This window comes from Hyla sarda, chromosome 9, assembly GCF_029499605.1.
Source record: "Hyla sarda isolate aHylSar1 chromosome 9, aHylSar1.hap1, whole genome shotgun sequence".
In the NCBI taxonomy this organism is placed as follows: Eukaryota; Metazoa; Chordata; class Amphibia; order Anura; family Hylidae; genus Hyla; species Hyla sarda.
The window spans coordinates 91,585,273-91,611,957 of record NC_079197.1 but is presented as its reverse complement, the minus strand read 5'-3'; positions in this window follow the sequence as shown (position 1 = coordinate 91,611,957).

The window sequence follows — 26,685 nt, the reverse complement described above, 5'->3', positions numbered from 1 at the left end:
GGTGTTTTGAGCACGAAAAATCGTGCTGAAAAACTCGGCTTATACTCGAGTATATACGGTGTATATATATATATATATATATATATATATATATATATATATATATATATATACCGTATTCATTCAACGTATTCATTGTGAGGGTAGTCCCATTAGATATGTATATATATATATATATATATCTAATGGGACTACCCTCACAATGAATACGTTTCAACCTTATTAAGAAGATCATATCTGCCTATTAATATAGAACATTTCTTAAGAAAATAGAAATATATAAGAAAAAATATAAGAAAATATATATATGTGTCTATACAAAAGGGAAGAAATGCCCACCTAATAGTGAAGAATGACATCTAACCTTTTGCTCAGACCTCTCGGATATCTAGTGTCCAAGCGAAGGATCCAATATATTTCTCTATCCATAAGTTTTTTTCTATGGTCTCCACCTTGCAATGGAGGGGATACTCTCTCTATCCCTTGGACTCTCACACTTGACCAATCTCCTCCATGATGTTCAGCTACGTGTTTGGTAATCATGGAAGTATTCCTATTATTATGTGGAATATCAGAAAGATGTTTCCTAACTCGCACCTTTAGTGGATTCGTGGTACATCCCACGTACTGCACCAAACATGACTCACATGTAAACAGGTAAACCACATATTTCGTGTTACAATTTATATACTGTTTAATAGAAAATGAGTCATGGTTGGTGCAGGACGTGAACGTAGATGAAGGAGACATTACTTCACAGCATTTGCAAATTTTATGTCCACATTTGAAGGACCCTCTCTAGCAAAGCCAGACAGGGTTTGTACGAGGTCTATCTTCAGATAAACTGGGTGAAAGTTTTTGACCTATTGTAGGTGCTCTACGGGCTACACATCTATAACCCCCCACTAATGCAGGTGCAATAGTGGGATCGGACAGCACAACTGGCATGTATTTTTCAATGATTTTGCAAATAGTTTTATATTGTGTGCTGTAAGATGTGCTGATGTTCTATTTCATTGGATGTCCTGGATTTGACTGTATGTATCATTTTTCTCCTATCCTTCTTCCTAGCTATTTCTCGAGCTTTGGAAATATTCCAATCAGGATATCCCTCTGACGTAAGCATTGGCCGATATTATCAGCCTCTACTTCAAAATCCTCTATTCTTGAGCAATTTCTCCTAGCACGTGTCATTTCGCCTGAGGGGATATTTTTTATGACATGATAAGGATGGCATGAATCTGCATGGAGAATTGTGTTCCCAGCCATGTCTTTTCTATAAGTTTTACATATTATGCTGTTGGTTTCACAATCTCCAATAAGTTGCAGATCCAAAAAGGAAACATCAGTATGATGGTGAAAAATGGTAAAAACTAAACCCAGATGATTATTGTTGAGAAATTGTGTAAACCTCTGTATGGCCACTACATCGGACCCCCAAATAAATAGCAGGTCGTCGATGTAGCGGCCATACCATGCGATGCATTTAGCATAGGGGTTATGGGATGCGAAAAGATTCTCCCTCTCCCACCAACACATATAGATGTTGGCGAGAAAGGGAGAGAATTTCGCCCCCATCGAAGCTCCGGTGATCTGCAGGTAGTATTGGCCATTAAACATAAAAAAATTGTGGGACAATAAAAATTCAACCACCATAATCAAATACTCCTGCAGATCACCGGAATAAGATGTATGTCACGATGCCGGCTGGCAGGAGGTGGATCCTCTGTGCCAGAGAGGGATTGGCGTGGACCGTGCTAGTGGACCGGTTCTAAGTCACTACTGGTGTTCACCAGAGCCCGCCGCAAAGCGGGATGGTCTTGCTGCGGCGGTAGTGACCAGGTCGTATCCACTAGCAACGGCTCAACCTCTCTGACTGCTGAAGATAGGCGCGGTACAAGGGAGTAGACAGAAGCAAGGTCGGACGTAGCAGAAGGTCGGGGCAGGCAGCAAGAATCGTAGTCAATAAGGCAATAGCAGGAGGTCAAGTACACAGTATGGACAAACACAGTAACGCTTTCACTAGGCTCTAAGGCAACAAGATCCGGCAGGGGAGTGCAGGGGCAGTGATCAGATATAGTCTGGGAGCAGGTGGAAGCCAATTGAGCTAATTGGGCCAGGCACCAATCATTGGTGCACTGGCCCTTTAAGTCTCAGGGAGCTGGCGCGCGCGTGCCCTAGAGAGCGGAGCCGCGCGCGCCAGCACATGACAGCGGGGGACCGGGACGGGTAAGTGACCTGGGATGCGATTCGCGAGCGGGAGCGTCACGCTGTGCGAATCGCATCCCCGACGGCCAAGACAGTGCAGCGCTCCCGGTCAGCGGGACCGACCGGGGCGCTGCGGAGAGAGAGACGCCGTAAGCGCTCCGGGGAGGAGCGGGGACCCGGAGCGCTAGGCGTAACAGTACCCCCCCCTTAGGTCTCCCCTTCTCTTTGTCCGGTAACTGCCTCCCCTGGGATGAGGACACCGGGAAAGAATGGAGGGTTTCCTCAACGGCAGGCAGTACAGCAGGAGTGGGAATGGGGAGGGAGGGCAGAGGGCGAGGCCTGGCACGGGACAGTGTGACACCAGGACGGGGGCCATGAGGAGGCACCGAGGCTTGCCTGACTGGACTGGGAGGGGGGGGAGAGGCACTTCTTATGGCAGGCAGAGTCCATAAAGACCTTAGGGAGACCGGTTACAGGGGGAACCACAGGGTCACGGCAGGGAGTACTGGGAACCGGTTTAAGGCAGTCCTTGAAACAAGAGGTACCCCAGCTCTTGATCTCCCCTGTGGACCAATCCAGGGTAGGAGAATGGTGTTGAAGCCAGGGTAGTCCAAGGAGAATTTCGGAAGTGCAATTGGAGAGGACCAAAAACTCAATTTTTTCGTGATGAGGTCCGATGCACATTAGGAGGGGCTCCGTGCGGTAACGCACGGTGCAATCCAACCTGACTCCGTTGACCGCGGAAATGTAGAGTGGCTTAACGAGACGGGTCACCGGGATGCGGAATTTATTCACCAAGGAATCCCGAATAAAATTCCCAGAGGCACCAGAGTCCAAGCAGGCCACGGCTGAGAGGGAGGAGTTGGCTGAAGGAGAAATCCGCACGGGCACCGTGAGACGTGGAGAAGCCGACTTTGAATCAAGAGACGCCACACCCACGAGAGCTGGGTGCGAGCGTGCGTTTCCCAGACGTGGAGGACGGATAGGGCAATCCACCAAGAAATGTTCGGTACTGGCACAGTACAGACAAAGATTTTCTTCCCTACGGCGATTCCTCTCTTCCTGGGTCAGGCGAGACCGATCCACTTGCATGGCCTCCTTGGCGGGAGGCCTAGGCGTAGATTGCAACGGAGACTGTGGGAGAGGTGCCCAGAGATCTAAGTCTTTTTCCTGGCGGAGCTCTTGATGTCTCTCAGAAAAACGCATGTCAATGCGAGTGGCTAGATGAATGAGTTCATGCAGGTTAGCAGGAATTTCTCGTGCGGCCAGAACATCTTTAATGTTGCTGGATAGGCCTTTTTTAAAGGTCGCGCAGAGGGCCTCATTATTCCAGGATAGTTCAGAAGCAAGAGTACGGAATTGTATGGCGTACTCGCCAACGGAAGAATTACCCTGGACCAGGTTCAGCAGGGCAGTCTCAGCAGAAGAGGCTCGGGCAGGTTCCTCAAAGACACTTCGAATTTCCGAGAAGAAGGAGTGTACAGAGGCAGTGACGGGGTCATTGCGGTCCCAGAGCGGTGTGGCCCATGACAGAGCTTTCCCAGACAGAAGGCTGACTACGAAAGCCACCTTAGACCTTTCAGTAGGAAACTGGTCCGACATCATCTCCAAGTGCAGGGAACATTGCGAAAGAAAGCCACGGCAAAACTTAGAGTCCCCATCAAATTTGTCCGGCAGGGACAAGCGGAGGCTAGGAGTGGCCACTCGCTGCGGAAGAGGTGCAGGAGCTGGCGGAGGAGATGGTTGCTGCTGTAGCAGAGGCAGAAGTTGCGACTGAAGTTGCTGCACCATGGTGGACACTTCCGACAGCTGGTGGGTTAGATGGGCGATCTGTCGGGATTGCTGGGCGACCACCGTGGTGAGGTCAGAGATAGCTGGCAGGGGAACCTCAGCGGGATCCATGGCCGGATCTACTGTCACGATGCCGGCTGGCAGGAGGTGGATCCTCTGTGCCAGAGAGGGATTGGCGTGGACCGTGCTAGTGGACCGGTTCTAAGTCACTACTGGTGTTCACCAGAGCCCGCCGCAAAGCGGGATGGTCTTGCTGCGGCGGTAGTGACCAGGTCGTATCCACTAGCAACGGCTCAACCTCTCTGACTGCTGAAGATAGGCGCGGTACAAGGGAGTAGACAGAAGCAAGGTCGGACGTAGCAGAAGGTCGGGGCAGGCAGCAAGAATCGTAGTCAATAAGGCAATAGCAGGAGGTCAAGTACACAGTATGGACAAACACAGTAACGCTTTCACTAGGCTCTAAGGCAACAAGATCCGGCAGGGGAGTGCAGGGGCAGTGATCAGATATAGTCTGGGAGCAGGTGGAAGCCAATTAAGCTAATTGGGCCAGGCACCAATCATTGGTGCACTGGCCCTTTAAGTCTCAGGGAGCTGGCGCGCGCGCGCCCTAGAGAGCGGAGCCGCGCGCGCCAGCACATGACAGCGGAGGACCGGGACGGGTAAGTGACCTGGGATGCGATTCGCGAGCGGGCGCGTCCCGCTGTGCGAATCGCATCCCCGACGGCCAAGACAGTGCAGCGCTCCCGGTCAGCGGGACCGACCGGGGCGCTGCGGAGAGAGAGACGCCGTAAGCGCTCCGGGGAGGAGCGGGGACCCGGAGCGCTAGGCGTAACAATGTAAAGGCAGAAAGTAACCAACGTAATGCTGTAAGGGCAAGGTTGTGAGGGATAATTGAATCTAAAGCTGTCACATCTGCGGTTATCCACATGTGGCAATCTTGCCAGACAAATTCATCAAAGGCCACCAGTACTTGCTGGGTGTCCTTGATGAAACCTGGTATGTGGGAAATGAAAGGCTGTAGCATGCTGTCAGTCCAAGCACACAACCTTTCATTTAATTACCCTATACCAGCTACTATCAGTCTCATTTGTGGAGGGAAGAGGTTTTTATGAACTTTGGGCAAGGAGTGGAAAATGGCTACCACTGGATGCTCAGGAATGAAATAATCTGCCATTTTTTGAGAAAATATTCCACTCCTTGCCCCCATATTGACCAGATCGGTTATTTCCCTTTTGAAAGGGAGTGTTGGATTCCCCGGCAGCGGTCTATATGTATGGTCATCGGATAATAGTGCCATATTTAATTTGTAATACAGACCGCTGTCTAGGAGAACAACACCCCCTCCCTTGTCCGCCTGACGGATGGTTAGATCCTCCATTTCTCAAGTTGTAACAAAGCATCCCTTTGTTTTTTACCTAGGTTATCTTTACCCTTGTTCCTATTGACTGATTGAGATAGTAAATTCAGTTCACATTCCACTGCATCCTATAACATGTCCAAGGATGGGGTACGGAATGCAATGGGATAAAAATGGGGATTAGGTCTTCTAAATACCGGTACAGTATCTACATCCGTGTGACTCTGTAGTTCCTGCAAATCTGACAGGACTAGTAAGTCACTGAAAACCATCTTAGTAGCAGGCAAAGGAAGGTTATCACAAACACTATTGAATAAAGCAGACTCTGTAACTGATTCACTATGCATATCAAGTGTATTAAATAAATCAGATTCAGGATCAGTGACAGAGAAAAAATGTTTTTTGACTGTTATGTTACATACAAATTTGTCAAAATTGCATTTTGGAGAAAAAGTCAAGCCTTTTGACAACAGAGATAATTGATCCGTAGAAATAACTTTGGCTGTTAAATTAAAAACAGGCAGACACTTTACCTCTTCTTGCTGTATTTCCGAGAACTTGCAGGTTGAACGATGCTTGCGCCCTGCCCTGCGTTTTTTGAAGACGCAGATCTTGTGTGAACAAAGTTCAATGATTGATGCAATGGGGAGGACGCTGCATTAGGATTGTTAATCCCTGTGTTTAATGAGCAATTTGTACCTCCGAGACCGACATGGTGGAATCTGTATCCTGTGAGGTGAAACTTACCGTACTTTCATATCTTTTTTATTTTTATAATATCTTTTTTTATTTCTGTTAGATTTCAAAATCGATCTCGGTGCATGTATGGATCCTCTATTGGCAGGCCACTGGTATACAGTCCTGGACTTATAGTCCTGTAAATCTCTCTGGAATTTCGCTTGCTTGGTTTCAGTGATAGATCACTCCAGTTTTGCCAAATTATCAACAATAGAGGTATCCAATGTTATAAAGTCCATATGATTTTCAAATTGTGCGGCTTGTACTTGGAGGTCATGGATTTTCTTACTGATATCCTCTAAGGCTTTTTCTTCATATGACATAATCAAAGCCATACATTTTAAAGCGGAATCTGTCATCAATGCCTTCCATTAAGTTTTAAAAGCTTCACAGTAAATTGTAGTCGGAAATTTGCTCTGTATATTTTTTTAAAGTGGCTAAGTCCCACCAAACACGTGCCTCTGATGTAAGGGCATTTTGCAGTTCATTCATAATGATCCTAAGATCGACCGTACCTTTAGCTTCTGATGTAGTGGCGTTAAAGATGTCTTGCATTCTAGCTGATCTGTCCAGACGCTCCTCCACCGGCTTTAAGCTTCCACCGGTCGCCATTATCCACGTGTCATTGGCGTTTGGAGATAGGGGAGCACGGAAAACTAGTCCGGTAGTTCAAGGCAAATATAGAAATGAAGCCAGCTCACCCCTGGTCCGGCTATCGAGCACGGAGAGAGTGCGGACTTGCACTCACAGACAGTAAGGAATATGGAAAGAACTCCAGCTCAGGTGCAGATCAAATCAGTATAGCTTTATTTTACATCACGCCAGAAGCAACAGGTAACAGCTCGGAAGTGACGTGTTTCGGCCAGGTGCTGGCCTTAGTCATACAATGATTACACATTCTAAGGATACTTATATATGGAGTGGGAGGTAACGAGGTGCAGCAGCAGGTAAATTAACCCCTGCAGAACCTCTACCAACCACCCCATTCACAAAGGATATACTGTGTTTAAAAAGGGAAGCTAGATGGATAATCCGTACGGACGCTACAGGCCCGCTCGGATTAAATGAGAAACAAGAATATGGAGCTTTATTATAACTTGTTATCATATACTACAAGTCTCACAGTAATAGAAGTTTGCTTTTAATCTTTTTTGTATGTTTTACACAATGTATTGTATTAAGGTATCTAGTATCCAATGGCGCATCAACTTACCTGAGACGTCATGGATACCTTGACCTCTTTTAAGCATACCTCTTCCTGTGATCCCGACAGTCCCGGTCTGACGAAGCGATTCGGCGCCAAATGGTCCGTCACCGAGAGGGCACCCCCGTCCGCACATCCCTGCTTGTATACCCTGAAGACTACATGAATAAAGTCTGATCGCAATCAAGAAGTCTAATGTGGTGAGTGCTCCGCCTCTTCTATCTACATTTTTTGTAAGTCATTTACAAATCTGTTTAAGTTTCTGGCACCAGTTGATTGGAAGTCACTATATTAACCCCTTAAGGACCACGGGTTTTTCAGTTTTTGCACTTTCGTTTTTTCCTCCTCACCTTTTAAAAATCATAACCCTTTCAATTTTGCACCTAAAAATCCATATTATGGCTTACTTTTTGTGCCACCAATTCTAATTTGCAGTGACATCAGTCATTTCACCCAAAAATCTACGGCGTGACAGAAAAAAAATCATTGTGCAACGAAATTGAAGAAAAAACGCCATTTTGTAACCGTTGGGGGCTTCTATTTCTACGCAGCACATTTTTCGGTAAAAATTACACCTTATCTTTGTTCTGTAGGTCCATTCGATTAAAATGATACCCTACTTATATAGGTTTGATTTTGTCGTACTTCTGTAAAAAATCCTAACTACATGCAGAAAAATGTATATGTTTAAGATTGTCATTTTCTGACCCCTATAACTTTTTTATTTTACTGCTTATGGGGCGGTATGAGGCCTAATTTTTTGTGCCGTGATCTGAAGTTTTTAGCGGTTCCATTTTTGTATTGATCAGACTTTTTGATCGCTTTTTATTCATTTTTTTCATGATATAAAAAGTGACCAAAAATTAGTTATTTTGGACTTTGGAATTTTTTTGCGCGTACACCATTGACCGTGTGGTTAAATTAATTATATATTTTTATAGTTCGGACATTTACGCACGTGGCGATACCACATATGTTTATATTTATTTTTATTTACATGTTGTTTTTTTATTGGAAAATGGGGGTGATTCAAACTTTTATTAGGGAAAGGGTTAAATGACATTTAACCCCGCATTATATTGCGGGAGCCGGCCATGGACGTTAATATACGTCCTTGGTCGTTAAGGGGTTAAGAAACAATACCTGGACAATGGGGGAGATTTATCAAAACGCGTGGAGAGGCAAAGTTGCCCAGTTGCCCATAGCAACCAATCAGATAGCTTCTTTCATTTTCCAGTGGCCTTGTTAAGAATGTAAGAAGAAAGCTGATTGGTTGCTATGGGCAACTGGGCAACTTTGCCTCTCCACAGGTTTTGATAAATTTCTCCCAATACACATACCTTACTCAATTTGGTCTTTTTTTTTTTTTTTTTATCTCTGGACTGCTATAACTCCCATTACTCTTGTCACACCACATCATTTACTCCATGTGACTTGCATAGTGATGATAAGTCAGATATGAAAAAAGTAGAAAAAGACAGGAACTTTCCTGACAAAGGGCCCATTCTAAGCCAGAAACACGTTAAAGTGTGCTTTAAATAAATAAAATTTTATTGATACATCGTGAGGATATTGCCTCTTTGTTTTACCAGCCAAGACTAGCGCTTAGCGCTGCAGAAAATCCATTTTTAACCCAGTTGAAAGCAGGAAAGGAATGCTTACTAATGTTTCATTCATAGAAACATAGACACATAGAATGTGTCATTTGGCCCTTCTAGTCTGCCCAATAATCTGAATACTATAAATAGTCTCTGGCCCTATCTTATATGAAGGATAGCCTTATGCTTATCCCATGCATGCTTAAACTCCTTCACTGTATTTGCAGCGACCACTTCTGCAGGAAGGCTATTCCATGCATCCACTACTCTCTCAGTAAAGTAATACTTCCTGATATTACTTTTAAACCTTTACCCCTTCTAATTTAAAACTATGTCCTCTTGTGGTAGTTTTTCTTCTTTTATATATGCTCTCCTCCTTTACCGTGTTGATTCCCTTTATGTATTTAAAAGTCTCTATTATATCCCCTTCAGTCCTGAATGCTGCACAAATTAGTACTTGGAATTCACTCCTGACTTTGCAGTATAACAGTGAAAACTAACAGGATGGTGCGGCATGTCATAAATGGCTTATATTTCATCAATAGATGATGTAAACCTGATAAACTTTCTAATGTATTGTCATTAACCTCTTAAGGACCAGGCACGTATGAGTACGTCCCTGCGCCATGGGTCTTAAGGACCAGGCACGTACTCATACGTGCGTGGGAATTTCGGCTCCCGCCGCGCGCCGGGCGGGGATCGGACCAGGGTGACTGCTGATATCTGTCAGCAGGCACCCCGTGCAAATGCCCAGGGTGGTCATCAGACCCCCCATGTCGGCGATCGGCGCAAATCGCAAGAGAATTCACACTTGCGATTTATGCGATTCCGGGTCATTACGGGTCTATGGTGACCCGGAATATAAGGGGGATCGCGGGTGTCTAAGACACCCACAATCCCCCTGATGAGATAGGAGTGAGGTGGCACGCCACAATAGGCGGGTCAGAACGGGGAAACGACAGAGGACCGGCGCCGAAGATCCACTTACCGATCTGCAGAGGCTGCGGGCGACGATCCGCGGGCGGCGATGTCGTGCAGCAGGCTGCCTGGATCCGACGGAAGCAGGTAAGTTGCCTAGCAACATCTGGAGGGGTGCAGTCCGAGACCACTATATAGTGGTCTCTATACTGTAGCACTCCAGATGTTGCAAAACTACAACTCCCAGCATGCCCACACAACTGTTTGCTGTCTGGGCAATCAGGGATTTGTAGTTTTGCAGCATCTGGAGGGCCACAGTTTGCAGTGGTCTCTATACTGTAGCTCTCCAGATGTTGCAAAACTGCAAATCCCAGCATGCTGGGAGTTGTAGTTGCGATCCCTCCAGCTGTTGCATAACTACATCTCCCAGCATGTCCTTCGGTGATCAGTACATGCTGGGAGTTGTAGTTTTGCAACAGCTGGAGGCACACTGGTTGGAAAATATTGAGTTAGATAACAGAACCTAACTGAAGATTTTCCAACCAGTGTGCCTCCAGCTGTTGCAAAAGTACAACTCCCAGCCTGCATGGTCTGTCAGTACATGCTGGGAGTTGTAGTTTTGAAACAGCTGGAGGTTTGCTCCCCCCCCATGTGAACGTACAGGGTACATTCACACAGGCAGGCTTACAGTAAGTTTTCTGCTTCAAGTATGAGCTGCGGCAACTTTTTCGCTGCAGCGCAAACTCCTAGCAGGGAACTCACTGTAAACCTCCGCCAGTGCGAATGTACCCTAAAAACACTACACTACACTAACACATAATAAAGGGTAAAACACTACATATACACCCTTACACTGTCGTCCCCCCCCCCCCCAATAAAAATTATAAATGTATTGTACGGCAGTGTTTCCAAAACGGAGCCTCCAGCTGTTGCAAAACAACAACTCCCAGCATTTCTGGACAGCCACTGACTGTCTAGGCATGCTGGAAGTTTAGCAACAGCTGGAGGCACCCTGTTTGGGAATCACTGGCGTAGAATACTCCTATGTCCACCCATATGCAATCCCTAATTTAGTCCTCAATTGCGCATGGCGCTCTCTCACTTCGGAGCCCTGTTGTATTTCAAGGAAACAGTTTAGGGCCACATATGGGGTATCTCCGTACTCGGGAGAAATTACACTACAAATTTGGGGGGCTTTTTCTCCTTTTACCCCTTATGAAAAGGAAAAGTCGGGGTCTACACCAGCTTGTTAGTGTAAAAAAAAAATTTTTTTACACTAACATTCTGGTGTTGCCCTTTACTTTTTATTTTCACAAGAGGTAAAAGGAAAAAAAGACCCCCAAAATTTGTAACGCAATTTCTCCTGAGTACTGAACTATCCCATATGTGGGCGTAAAATGATCTGCGGGGGCATAACAAGGCTCAAGAGTGAGAGCACACTATGTACATTTGAAGCCTAAATTGGTGATTTGCACAGGGGTGGCTAATTTTACAGCGGTTCTGACATAAACGCAAAAAAATAAATACTGACATGTGACCCCAGTTTGGAAACTACACCCCTCACGGAACGTAACAAGGGGTATAATGAGCCTTAACACCCCACAGGTGTTTGACAAATTTTCGTTAAAGTTGGATGGGAAAATGAAAACAATTATTTTTTTTCACAAAAATGCTGGTGTTATCCTAAATTTTGAATTTTCACAAGGGAAAATTGGAAAAAAGCCCCTGAAAATTTGTAACCCCATTTCTTCTGAGTAAGAAAGTACCCCAAATGTGGATATAAAGTGCTCAGCGGTCGAACTACAATGCCCAGAAGAAAGGGAGCGCCATTGGGATTTTGAAGAGAAAATGTGTCCGGAATTGAAGGCCACGTGTTTACAAAGCCCCCATAGTGCCAGAACAATGGACCCCCCAACATGTGACCCCATTTTGGAAACTACACCCCTCTTGTAATGTAATAAGGGGTACAGTGAGCATTTACACCCCACAGGTGTCTGACAAATTTTTGGAACAGTGGTCCGTGAAAATGAAAAATGTAATTTTTAATTTGCTCAGCCCACTGTTCCAAAGATCGGTCAAATGCCAGTGGGGTGTAAATACTCACTGCACCCCTTATTGAATTGTGAGAGGGGTGTAGTTTCCAAAATGGGGTCACATGTGGGGGGTCCACTGTTCTGGCACCACGGGGGGCTTTGTAAACACACATGGCCCCTGATTACCATTCCAAACAAATTCACTCTTCAAAAGCTCAATGGCGCTCCTCCTCTTCTGAGCATTGTAGTTCGACCGCAGGGCACTTGACGTCCACACATGGGGTATTTCCATACTCAGAAGAAATAGGGTTACAAATTTTGGGGGGTATTTTCTGCTATTAATAGACAATCAGTGGTTTGGCTTCTTCTCCAGGCCTAGATATGCTACGAGTGTGTTGGGCTGTATTGGGTGGGTGTATGTATTTATGAGTATGTCAATGTGTATGTATATAAATGTGTGAATGAGTGAGAAGAGAATGAATGAGAGTGACAATATAGTTAATCTGCTTGTGGTTTAGAGGATGGTGGTTGAAAATGTATTGTGGGTTAGTTAGAATGTGACTATGTAGAGGTGTGAAACTATGTAGGTGAAAAATGTGGTGTGACTCTGTATCAAATAAATCAATGTCTATGTCCAAGATATGAAAAATAATAATTTTATTGAGCTACAGTATAAAATTACATAAAATGGGAGTGCAGGATCCTTGCACTCACTAAGGCAATTACACTAATCAGATACAGTAAGTTGCCTACGTTAGAATTAATAAAACATATGCGGCAAGTGTGATATATGTCCAGATAATAATTAGTACCAGTGGAGTGTGGTAAGAGCGCCTGCAGTGCACTTGCAGGCACTGGAGGCCCCCTATTTAGAGCCCACTGTTCGTGCAACTCAGTTCAATAGACAAGTATAGTCAATAGGTTTAGCTGAATCCACCGGCCCTCTGGGTAACAACAGCGCGGCGGCTGTATGATAAGGTTAATATAGGCAGCACGGCAGCTGTCAATGACAAATCACAGCACGGCGGCTGTCATGAGATGATGTCCGACCGGTACACAGTACCGCTTACCCTTAGATGGAGAATGTGGCGGTCCTCAGTGTTGGAGTCGGGTACAGCGGTGCAGCAACTTACTGTATCTGATTAGTGTAATTGCCTTAGTGAGTGCAAGGATCCTGCACTCCCATTTTATGTAATTTTATACTGTAGCTCAATAAAATTATTATTTTTTATATTTTGGACATAGACATTAATTTATTTGATACAGAGTCACACCACATTTTTCACCTACATAGTTTCACACCTCTACATAGTCACATTCTAACTAACCCACAATACATTTTCAACCACCATCCTCTAAACCACAAGCAGATTAACTATATTGTCACTCTCATTCATTCTCTTCTCACTCATTCACACATTTATATACATACACATTGACATACTCATAAATACATACACCCACCCAATACAGCCCAACACACTCGTAGCATATCTAGGCCTGGAGAAGAAGCCAAACCACTGATTGTCTATTTCTACTATTTTCTGGAGTGCTGAGAGGGTATCACTCCTTGGCTAAATTCTCGGTCAGATTTTTGTGTGATTTTTGTGTGGTAGATAGAGTACCTGTTACGCCGAGCGCTCCGGGTCCCTGCTCCTCCCCGGAGCGCTGGCGGCGTTCCTCTCTCTGCAGCGCCCCGGTCAGACTCACTGACCGGGAGCGCTGCACTGACATTGCCGGCGGGGATGCGATTCGCATAGCGGGACGCGCCCGCTCGCGATTCGCTTCCCAAGTCACTCACCTGTCCCGGCCCCCGGCTGTCATGTCCTGGCGCGCGCGGCTCCGCTCCTTAGGGCGCGCGCGCGCCAGCTCTCTAAGATTTAAAGGGCCAGTGCACCAATGATTGGTGCCTGGCCCAATTAGCCTAATTAGCTTCCACCTGCTCCCTGGCTATATTACCTCACTTCCCCTGCACTTCCTTGCCGGATCTTTTTGCCTTGTGCCAGTGAAAGTGTTTAGTGTTGTCCAAAGCCTGTGTTCCAGATCTTCTGCTATCCACATTGACTACGAACCTTGCCGCCTGCCCCGACCTTCTGCTATGTCTGACCTTGCCTCTGCCTAGTCCTTCTGTCCCACGCCTTCTCAGCAGTCAGCGAGGTTGAGCCGTTGCCGGTGGATACGACCTGGTTGCTACCGCCGCAGCAAGACCATCCCGCTTTGCGGCGGGCTCTGGTGAATACCAGTAGCATCTTAGAACCGGTCCACCGACACGGTCCACGCCAATCCCTCGCTGACACAGAGGATCCACATCCAGCTAGCCAAATCGTGACAGTAGATCCGGCCATGGATCCCGCTGAGGTGCCGCTGCCAAGTCTCGCTGACCTATCCACAGTGGTCACTCAGCAATCGCAGCAAATCGCCCAACAAGGACAGCAGCTGTCGCAGTTGACCGCCACGTTACAGCAACTTCTGCCACTGCTACAGCAGCAACCATCTCCTCCTCCAGCTCCTGCACCTCCTCCGCAGCGAGTGGCCGCTCCCAGCCTCCGCTTGTCGCTGCCGGACAAATTTGATGGGGACTCTAGACTATGCCGTGGCTTTCTGTTGCAATGTTCCCTACATATGGAGATGTTTTCGGACCAATTTCCCACAGAACGGTCTAAGGTGGCGTTCGTAGTGAGTCTTCTTTCTGGAAAGGCCTTGTCTTGGGCCACACCGCTCTGGGACCGCAATGATCCTGCCACAGCTACAGTCCAGTTCTTCTTCGCTGAAGTCCGTAGTGTCTTCGAGGAACCAGCCCGAGCTTCTTCTGCCAAGACTGCCCTGCTGAACCTGGTCCAGGGTAATTCTTCAGTAGGCGAGTACGCCATCCAATTTCGTACTCTCGCTTCCGAATTATCTTGGAATAACGAGGCTCTCTGCGCGACCTTTAAAAAAGGCCTATCCAGTAACATCAAGGATGTGCTGGCCGCACGAGAGATTCCTGCCAACCTGCAAGAACTTATCCATTTGGCCACATTGACATGCGTTTTTCTGAGAGACACCAGGAGCTCCGCCAGGAAAAAGACCTTGATCTCTGGGCACCTCTCCCACAGTATCCTTTGCAATCTACCCCTGTGCCTCCCGCCGAGGAGGCTATGCAAGTGGATCGGTCTCGCCTGACCCAGGAAGAGAGGACTCGCCGTAGGGAAAAAAATCTTTGTCTGTACTGCGCTAGTACCGAACATTTCTTGGTGGATTGCCCTATTCGTCCTCCCCGTCTGGGAAACGCACGCACGCACCCAGCTCACGTGGGTGGGGCGTCTCTTGGTACGAAGTCTGCTTCTCCACGTCTCACTGTGCCCGTGCGGATTTCTCCTTCTGCCAACTCCTCCCTCTCAGTCGTGGCCTGCTTGGACTCTGGTGCTTCTGGAAATTTTATTCTGGACTCTTTGGTGAATAAGTTCTGCATCCCGGTGACCCGTCTCGTCAAGCCGCTCTACATTTCTTCGGTCAACGGAGTGAAGTTGGACTGTACTGTGCGTTACCGCACAGAACCCCTCTTAATGTGCATTGGACCCCATCACGAAAAGATTGAATTGTTCGTCCTTCCCAACTGTACCTCTGAAGTCCTCCTCGGTCTGCCATGGCTCCAGCATCATTCTCCCACCCTTGACTGGACCACCGGGGAGATCAAGAATTGGGGTTCTGCTTGCCGTAAGAAATGCCTCACCTCTGCTCCCAGTCCCGTCTGTCGGGCCTCAGTGTCTCCTCCTGTGCCTGGTCTCCCCAAGGCCTATCAGGACTGTACCTCCTTATAGCCCCCGTCCTGGTGACACTCTGCCCCGTGCCAAACTTCACCCTCTGCCCTCCCTCCCCATTCCCACTCCTGCTGAATTGCCTGCCTTTGAGGAAACCCTACAATGGCTCCCAGTGTCCTCGTCCCACGTGAAGCAATTGCCGGAAAAAAAAAGGGGGAGACCTAAGGGGGGGGGGGTACTGTTACGCCGAGCGCTCCGGGTCCCTGCTCCTCCCTGGAGCGCTCGCGGCATTCCTCTCTCTGCAGCGCCCCGGTCAGAGCGCTGCACTGACATTGCCGGCGGGGATGCGATTCCCATAGCGGGACGAGCCCGCTCACGAATCGCATCCCAAGTCACCCACCTGTCCCGGCCCCCGGCTGTCATGTCCTGGCGCGCGCGGCTCCGCTCCTTAGGGCGCGCGCGCGCCAGCTCTGCTACGTCTGACCTTGCCTCTGCCTAGTCCTTCTGTCCCACACCTTCTCAGCAGTCAGCGAGGTTGAGCCGTTGCCGGTGGATACGACCTGGTTGCTACCGCCGCAGCAAGACCATCCCGCTTTGCGGCGGGCTCTGGTGAATACCAGTAGCATCTTAGAACCGGTCCACTGACACGGTCCACGCCAATCCCTCGCTGACACAGAGGATCCACATCCAGCTAGCCGAATCGTGACAGTACCTCCATGCTTTAGTGTTTCCCATTTTCTGCTATTAACCCTTCAAAAATGTGAAATTTGGGGGGAAACACCTATTTTAGTAGCCCATAGCAGAGGAGAGAACAGCAAATCTTGATGCAAGGCAAAATTTTTACTTGCTTACAGCAGAAAACTATATAAAAAAAATGTTTTATGTCTACACCTGTGTTGGAGGCTCCAGAAAAAACCCTAATGAACAGTTTTTTTTATATATATTTTTTTCTTCCAGTAAAACGATGAACACCAGATGGAAACCCGATGGACTCATCAATGTCAATGAGGTTCATTGGGCTCCATTGGTGTCCTTCATACAGTTAATCTTCTTGCTCTGTTTTCTGTCCCTGACCTGATTTTACAACTGAGGCCTTATACGGACGATTACACTGATATGCAAACCTAGCCTCAGGCAGTGAAATTAATGTGTCTATCTCTCACCCCTAGCCTAGTAGGACTGTTACCCTTTTTTGTCTCCATTTGCAATTTTTGGCACATTGGGTTTTCGTGCAACACAGTATCCTCGGCTTGGGCAATCACGTTTTATGTTGAGCTCCCATTTATTTTTAACTAATAGTAAATTTAGCTGTTGTGACCAGTGTCGGGCAGCTGCTGCCAAGGCAAATAAAATCATGGGGTGCATCAATAAGGGCATAGATGCACACAACAAGGAAATAATTCTACCACTGTACAAATCATTAGTCAGACCACACATAGAATAATGTGTACAGTATTGGGCACCAGTGTACAAGAAAGATATAGTGGAGCTGGAGAGGGTTCAAAGATGGTCAAACAGAGTAATATAGAGAATGAGAGGACTACAGGACACATCAATTTTATCAGCATTAGGGTTATTTAGTTTATAAAAAAGAAGACTTAGGGGAGACCTAATAACTATGTATAAATATATCAGGGGACAGTACAGAGATCTCTCCCATGATCTATTTATATCCAGGACTGTATCCATAACAAAAAGGCATCCTTTACATTTAGAGGAAAGAAGGTTTCTTCACCAGCACAGATTCTTTTTTATTATTATTCTATTTATTTATATAGCGCCTACAGATTCCGCAGCGCTTACAATTATGGGGTACAAACAAAGACAAGTATCAGAAATAATATTACACAATAACTATTCAAACAAGAGGTGTGGGGATATGTTGAGGATATGTTGAGGCCAATTAGAGAGGCCTGTCTGAAGAGATGTGTTTTTAGGCCACGTTTGAAACTATGGATGATGTTGTTGGGTCTGAGGGATTGAGGGATAGCATTCCAGAGAACCGATGCAGCACGAGTGAAGTCTTGGAGACGGGAGTGAGAAGTTCGGATTATAGAAGATGTTAGTTTGAAATCATTAGCAGATCGGAGAGAACGTGTAGGATGGTAGACAGAGATGAGAGGAGGTGTAGGGAGGTGCAGCATTGTGGAGAGCTTTGTGTGTGAGGCTGAGGATTTTGTACTGTATTCTGGACTGAATTGGTAACCAGTGTAGTGACTGGCACAGGGAGGAGGCGTCGGTGTAGCGGCTGGAGAGGAAGATGAGTCTGGCTGCGGCATTAAGGATGGACTGGAGAGGAGAGAGTTTGGAGAAAGGAAGGCCTATTAGTAAAGAGTTACAGGAGTCGAGGCGGGAGTGAATCAAAGCAATAATGAGAGTTTAAGCAGTTTCAGTAGTGAGAAACGGGCGGATTCTGGAAATGTTTTTGAGATGCAGGTGACAAGAACGTGAAATGGACTGAATATGGGGAGTGAAAGACAGATCAGAGTCAAGTATAACTCCAAGACAGCGAGCCTGCTTCCCGGGAGTTATGGTAGTACCACATACCGAGATGGAAATGTCAGGGTTAGGCACAGTATCAGTTGATGGAGAAAAAACAAGAAGTTCTGTTCTAGAAAGATTTAGTTTCAGATATAAAGAGGACATGATGTCTGAGACGGCAGAAAGACAGTAAATTGTATTCTGTAGGAGTGCAGGGGTGATGTTGGAGGAAGAGGTATAGAGTTGGGTGTCATCAGCATAGAGGTGGCACTGGAAACCAATCCCTCCTCCTTCAAACACTCTATCATAATGCCACTATTGAAAAAAACATCTCTGGACCCGTCCTGTACAGCCAACTATCGACCCATCTCAAATCTCCCCTTTATCTCCAAACTCCTGGAACGCTTGGTCTACTCCCACCTTATCCGCTATCTCTCCGAGAACTCTCTCCTTGACCCCTTACAGTCTGGTTTCCGCTCCCTTCACTGAATCTACTGATTGTTTTTCCAATGGAGAATGTGTAGAGTGAAAAGAGTAGAGGACCCAGGACTGATCCCTGGGGAACCCCGACAGCAAGGGGAAGAGGAGAAGAAGTAGAAAACGAGACTCTAAAGGAGCCGCCAGAGAGATATGAGGAAAACCAGGCGAGAGCAGAGTCCTTGAGACCGATGGAGCGGAGACTATTGAGGAGGAGTTGGTGATCCAGAGTGTCAAAAGTCCCAGACAGGTCCAATAGAATCAGTAAAGAGAAATTGCCATTTGATTTGGCTGTCAGAAGATCGTTAGTGACTTTGGTTAGGGCCGTTTCTGTGAAGTGAAGGGAGCGGAAACCAGACTGTAAGGGGTCAAGGAGAGAGTTCTCGGAGAGATAGCGGATAAGGTGGGAGTAGACCAAGCGTTCCAGGAGTTTGGAGATAAAGGGGAGATTTGAGATGGGTCGATAGTTGGCTGTACAGGACGGGTCCAGAGATGGTTTTTTCAATAGTGGCATTATGATAGAGTGTTTGAAGGAGGAGGGAAAGACCCCAGAAGAGAGGGAGAGGTTAAAGAGTTTAGTTAGATGACAGCAGATAGCAGGAGAGAGAGACTGGATGAGGTGTGAAGGCATGGGGTCACTAGAGCAGGTAGTGGGGCGGGCAAAGGAGAGGAGCCTAGAAATCTCATCCTCCGTTACAGGCTCAAAAACTGAGAGTGATGAAGAGGAGATGTGGCTGGGAATTGGGTCAGAACCTTTAGGGGACTGGGAGAGGATTTCATCACGAATGTCATCGATTTTAGTTTTGAAGTATTTGGCCAGGTCTTCAGCTCAGAGATAAGTGATTGGGGTATGTACTTCAGGTCGAAGGAGAGAGCTGAACGTGTCAAAAAGGCGTTTTGGGTTGTTAGACAAAGAGGAGATGAGGGAGGTAAAATATGTTTGTTTGGCGAGATGAAGAGCGGAGTAATAGAATTTAAGCATGAATTTGTAGTGCAGATAGTCTGAAGAAGTCTTAGTTTTCCTCCACAGACGTTCAGCACACCTAGAGCATTGCCTGAGAAAGCGGGTTGTTAGCGTGTGCCACGGTTGCAGCCGTCTGTGTCGGGAGGTTCGTGTTTTAGAGGGTGCCATTTGATCCAGGGTAGACTTTAGGGTGTCATGGTAATGTTTGGCTGCTAGATTAGGGCAGGAGAGAGAAGAAATTGGTGATACTGAAGATTGTAGAATGTCTATAAATTGACTGGTGTTTATGGCACACAGGTTTCTGTAAGTTTACAAGGTTGGAGTGTCTGGAAGAGGATAGGAGTTACTGATTGAGAAAGAGAGAAGGTTGTGGTCAGAGAGCTCAAAAGGAGAATTAGTGAATTTAGAGACAGAGCAAAGTCTAGAGAAGATCAAGTCCAGTGTATTCCCATCCTTGTGTGTGGGAGAGTCAGTAAGCTGTGAAAGGGCAAAGGAGGAAGTTAGAGACAGAAGCCGAGAGGCAGAAGAGGAGATTGGGGTATCAATGGGGATATTAAAATCACCCATGATGAGTGTAGGTGTTTCTGAGGAAAGAAAGTGAGGGAGCCAGGTGGCAAAATGATGCAGGAACCTTTGGGGAGGACCAGGAGGACGATAGATGACGTCACTCTGAGAGACAATGGGCGGAAGAGCCTGAGGGTGTAAACCTCAAAAGAGGGAAATGTGAGTGAGGGTAATGGGGGGATGACTTGAAAAGTGCATTGTGGGGCTAGAAGCATCCTAACTCCTCGACCATCCCTGGTGTCAGATCTGGGGGTATGGGAAAAGTGAAGGTCACCATAAGATAAAGCAGGGAGAGAAGCAGTGTCAGAAGGCTGTATCCATTTTTCTGTGAGAGCCAGCAGATTAAGAGAATTAGTTAGAAATAAGTCATGAATCTGGGTGAGCTTATTGCACACAGATCGAGAGTTTAGAAGAGCGCAGTTAAAGTTTGTAGTGGTTCCACAAGAGGCAGGTAGTGTAGAGCAAATATTAGTGAAAGGTGGGCCAGGGTTAGGAGCAATGTCCCCAGCAGCTAAAAGCAGAAGAAATAAGAGGGAGAGCAGATACCTGGGTGAAGTGATGCAGCAACTTCTGTGCTGTAGCATGGAATGAGGTGACTCTGGGTGGTTTATGATGGTGAGCAGTGCATGCGAGCAATACATAGGTGAGGGAAGGAGGCATGGACAGATGTATATAGAGTCCACCGGAGAAATTGGTGGGAGATAGAAGAGAAAATGTATCGCAATGATGTAAGTAATAAGTGAGTGCATGTTTGTTTTTTTTCTGAAAAAGAGTGACTTACTTTTGTAGTTATAATGTTGAGTTAGTTCCCTTTTGTTCCCTTCTGGTTGAATTATTATAATTTTTTTTTTTTTTTTTTTATTACCACCACATATTAAAAAAAAAAAAGAATAATACAATATTTTATACAATTTTTTTCTTTTTTTTTTTTTTACCCTGATTACACTGTATCACCCTATGATTCACATTTAATGGAATAAAATTAATTATTTTGTGTATTTTTCCCCACTGTGCTTCTTCTATCTCACCCAATTCTTTTTGCCATATTTTTCTACTGTGATGATTTCTCTTTAAAATAGAAAATTTATTAAGTGCTCTATATATCTTTGACAACTCTTTTTTTCCCATCTCTGTATTCACCATCTTATCAAAAAAAAACTACCTTTTACTATTTCTACTTTCTTCCCCTTATCTACCGTATCTTTTACTATACCTCTTAATCTCATATATTCAAACCATGTCCCAACCACAACTTCTCTACCCTTTTTTAACTCTTCCCATGTTTTAATCTTCCCTTCCTTATATATATCCCCTATTTTATTCACCCCCCCCCCATTGTGCTAGTGTTCGAAATTCTAATCTATTTATTTCCTCTACTGTGTTTTTATTATTCCAAATGAGGGCTATATCCAATATCCCAGTTATTCCCACCTCCCTTTTTACCATTTTCCACGTTCTTTTCAAGGCAGCCATTGTTATACAGTTTTTCCATCCTTTCTCTTCTAATTGCCCTGACTCCAGTAACTGGTAAATATCATCATATGATCCTCTACATCGTTCCATCAAATACTCAATCATATGAGATCTCCTCTAGTCCCTAATAAAGTATAATTGGGTGGCTAAAAAATACTTTTTCACGTCCGGAAACGCCATTCCCCCTTCTGTTCTGGGTAGACATAAATATTCATAGACATAAAATCTTAATCCTCACCCTTCTTCGGCCCCATATCAAAGCATTGAAGATTGACAGCATTCTTTTAAAAAAAAAAAATCATCACACCAAATGGGTGAAGCACTAAATACGTATAATATTTTCGGCAACATACCGTATATACTCGAGTATAAGCCGACCCGAGTATAAGCCGAGACCCCTAATTTCAACCCAAAATCCCAGGAAAAGTTATTGACTCGAGTATAAGCCTAGGGTGGGAAATACCTCATCCCCCCCTGTCATCATCCAGACCCGTCATTAACATCCTCATCATCCCCTTGTCATCATCCCACACATCCCCCCTTCATCATCCCCTTGTCATCATCCCACACATCCCCTTATCATCCCACACATCCCCCCTTCATCATCCCCTTGTCATCATCCCACACATCCCCTTATCATCCCACACATCCCCCCTTCATCATCCCCTTGTCATCATCCCACACATCCCCCCTTCATCATCCCCTTGTCATCATCCCACACATCCCCTTATCCCACACATCCCCCCTTCATCATCCCCTTGTCATCATCCCACACATCCCCTTATCCCACACATCCCCCCTTCATCATCCCCTTGTCATCATCCCACACATCCCCCCTTCATCATCCCCTTGTCATCATCCCACACATCCCCTTATCATCCCACACATCCCCCCTTCATCATCCCCTTGTCATCATCCCACACATCCCCTTATCATCCCACACATCCCCCCTTCATCATCCCCTTGTAATCATCCCACCCCCCCCCCCTTCATCATCCCCACCCCCCTTCATCATCCCCACACCCCCCCCCCTTCATCATCCTCTTCTCATCATTCGCCCTCAGTGGTCTTCAACCTGCGGACCTCCAGAGGTTTCAAAACTACAACTCCCAGCAAGCCCGGGCAGCCATCGGCTGTCCGGGCTTGCTGGGAGTTGTAGTTTTGAAACCTCCGGAGGTCCGCAGGTTGAAGACCACTGCGGCCTTCAACATGCGGACCTCCAGAGGTTTCAAAACTACAACTCCCAGCAAGCCCGGGCAGCCATCGGCTGTCCGAGCTTGCTGGGAGTTGTAGTTTTGAAACCTCCGGAGGTCCGCAGGTTGAAGACCACTGCGGCCTTCAACATCATCCAGCCCCCTCTCACCCCCTTTAGTTCTGAGTACTCACCTCCGCTCGGCGCTGGTCCGGTCCTGCAGGGCTGTCCGGTAAGGAGGTGGTCCGGTGAGGAGGTGGTCCGGGCTGCTATCTTCACCGGGGGCGCCTCTTCTCCGCGCTTCCGGCCCGGAATAGAGCCGTTGCCTTGACAACGACGCATCTGCGTCGTTGTCAAGGCAACGTGACTATTCTGAGGCCGGGCCCGAAGCGCTTAGAAGAGGCCTCCCCGGTGAAGATAGCAGCCCGGAACCACTATCCCACCGGACCACCTCCTCACCGGACAGTCCTGCAGGACCGGACCAGCGCCGAGCGGAGGTGAGTACTCAGAACTAAAGGGGGTGAGAGGGGGCTGGATGATGTTGAAGGCCGCAGTGGTCTTCAACCTGCGGACCTCCGGAGGTTTCAAAACTACAACTCCCAGCAAGCCCGGACAGCCGATGGCTGCCCTGGCTTGCTGGGAGTTGTAGTTTTGAAACCTCTGGAAGTCCGCAGGTTGAAGACCACTGCGGGTGGGGGAGTTCACTCGAGTATAAGCCGAGGGGGGTGTTTTCAGCACGAAAAATCGTGCTGAAAAACTCGGCTTATACTCGAGTATATACGGTAATAGTTTTAATTAATATCATTATTAAAATATGGAGCGACTTCAAAATTTCTGCTTTAGAAATTTTGAAGTCGCTCCATATTTTAATTTTCTTTTCCATGTTCTTTATTAAGGGTTCTAGGTTTAATTTATAATGATCTTCTAATTTACCTGAGATTTGTATACCTAAGTATTTAAAGTGCTCGTCTTTTTTTAAATATTTTTATTTAGTTTTCTATGAATATATTATTCTCCCCCAATGGAAGGAGTACTGATTTGGACCAGTTTATTTTTAACCCTGAGAAACTCCCATATTCCTTCATAATCTCCATCACTCCAGTCAGATCCGACAGTTTTTCCAAAAAAAAGCAGGATATTGTCTGCATATAAGGATATTTTGTCTTCTCTCCCCCTTGCACCAAACCCGCCAATCTCCTTCTCCTCTCTGATCTTAATAGCCAAAGGTTCCATGCTCATAGCAAACAGCAAGGGGGAGAGAGGGCATCCCTGTCTGGTGCCTCTTGAGAATGAAAATTGCTCTGATAATTTCCCATTGATCGACACTCTTGCCTTAGGTTCGGAGTATAACAGTCGGATCCTGTCTATATATGTTTTCCCAAAGCCGCATTTTTCTAATACTGCCCACAAGAACTCCCACTCCACCCTGTCGAAAGCCTTAGTGGCATCTAAAGACAGGATGGAGTGGGATTCCCCGCCCTGTAATTTTCCCATATCTATATTCGTAAGGACTCTATATATATTGTGTCGGGCCATTCTTTCCGGGATGAACCCGCACTGATCTTCCTGAATTAACTCTGTGATATTACTCTGTAATCTAATGGCTAATGCTTTGTCGAAAATCTTGATATCCGTATTTATTAGCGATATGGGTCTATACGACCCCATATCCTCTTTATCTTTTCCCTCTTTCAGGATCAATATTATAACCGCTTCCCGCATTGAGACCGGTAATTTCCCAGTCACCATGCTGGTCTCAATCACTCTATGAAATGCCGGGATCAAAATTCCGCAAAACCTTCTATATACCTCAAAGGGTAGTCCATCGCTTCCAGGTGTTGTATTATCCCTAATCTGATCTAGCGCTTTATTCAGTTCTATTCTAGTTAATGGAGCATCTAAGGTTTGTTTTTCCATTTCGGGGAGTCTAGGGAGTTCCATTTGGTCCAAATAATTTTGCATATCCTTTCTTTCCTTATTATATTCAGATCTATATAATAACTCATAATATTCTCTAAATTCCCTTATTATTTCCTTTTTTTCTATACACCAATCTCCTTCTTTATTCCTTATCCCAGAAATTATTTGCTTAGTGTGTTGATTTGAGACAATTGCCATCAAATACTTGTTAGGTTTCCCTGCCTGTACAAATCTTTGCTGGCCTTGAAAAATCTATTTATTTTTTACTCTTTTCCAACATATATTCATTAAATTCATTTTGTAGCTTATTTAATTTTTCCTTACTCTTTTCTGATGAATTTTGGGTATATTCCTTCTCTGTATCCCTAAGATTACTTATTAAGCCCTCCTCTTTTGATTTAAACTCTTTTTTTCCCCCACTTTATTGCTCTTATTATTTCCCCTCTTAGGTAAGCTTTACAGGTCTCCCAGACAACCGGGTCACTTGCTGTGCCCCAGTTGTTTGCAAAAAACTCCCTCAAGTTTTTTTCTATTGTGGCATTCTCTATCAAATTTAACCAGTGATGTTTAATTTTCATAAACCCATCTCTTACCTCTTCCTCTGTTTTTATCAGTACTTCTAGAGCCGCGTGGTCCGACAGACATCTAACCCAATAATGTATTTTTATCACCTTATTTAAACTAGAGTCATTTCCCAGACATATATCTATTCTGGACATAGTCTGACAGGTCTTGTTCCAACATGAATTTTCTTTCTTTTGAGGGTTGTAAATCCTCCAAATATCGCTGAGTCCCAGTTCATTACATACTTTCGCCAGGGGAGTGCAACCCACCTCTCCTTTACTCCCGCTTGCCCTCCATCTATCTAACCTCTCATCTAGGACGCAGTTCATATCCCCCATGGCAAACACAGGGCATTCTCCGCAACTCACACAAAAATCCAATAATTTAAGAAGGACCGTGGATGAGAAAGGCAGGGGTATATATACAAATGCTAATACACATCTTACATTTTCTAGTCTCCCATATAAAAAAACAAACCTCCCCTCATCATCTACCCTTTTTCTAATTAATTCCCAATTTAAGTTTCTACGGATTAACACCGAAACCCCCCGTGAATATGCTGTATGAAGAGAATGGTAATGATGTCCCCAAACATTACGATTCAAAACCATTACTGTTTCTCTCGTTAAATGTGTCTCAACTAACCCGACTATACCTGGTGTGTGCTTCATAATAACTCCCATTACCGCTGATCTTTAAATTTTATCCCCAAGTCCTGGTACATTCCATACCACAGCCTTAACAGTCATCCGCGGTCATTCTCTTACAGTCCAGTTGAAAACAATAAACACCGTAGTGAGAAGGAAGAGAAAAGGAAAAAAAAAATGTAAATAAAAAAAAAAAATTTTTTTTTTGAGAAACCCCCCCCTTTTTTTTTTTTAGAAAAAAAATAAAAAATGAACAACTTCCCCAGGGTTCCCCAAACCTCCCCCCCATCCTTCCCCATCCCCCCGACCCCCCCCCCCCCCGGTGACCTGCCATCTCGGGCAAATCTCTAGCCTTACGTGATTTTCCCCCCCCTCCCCATCCCCCTGGACCTTAACCACTATTTTTCAATCCCCGTGTGTCCATCCAGTCCACCGATTCTACTGCTCTAGAGAAAAAGAACGTCTCGTTGTAAAAAACCTTCAGCCTGGCTGGGAACATTAAAGCAAACTTGATTCCATTATGTGCAAGTCTCTTTTTAACTTCCCTGAAAGTATATCTCTTCTTCTGTGTTTCAATTGCATAATCTGGGAAAAGCATAATTCTATTTCCATTGTATTCTATCTCCTTTTTTTCCCTCATTATTCTTAAGATGTTTTCACGGTCATTATCATTCAGGAGTTTAAGTATTATGATACGTGGTCTGCCCCCTACTGGCGTGGGGTTGGAACAGAATTCTATGCGCACGTATCACACTAAAGTGTTTAGAGAGGTTTTCCTCCCCCCACTGCGCAATCAACCATGTTTGGATAAAAGTT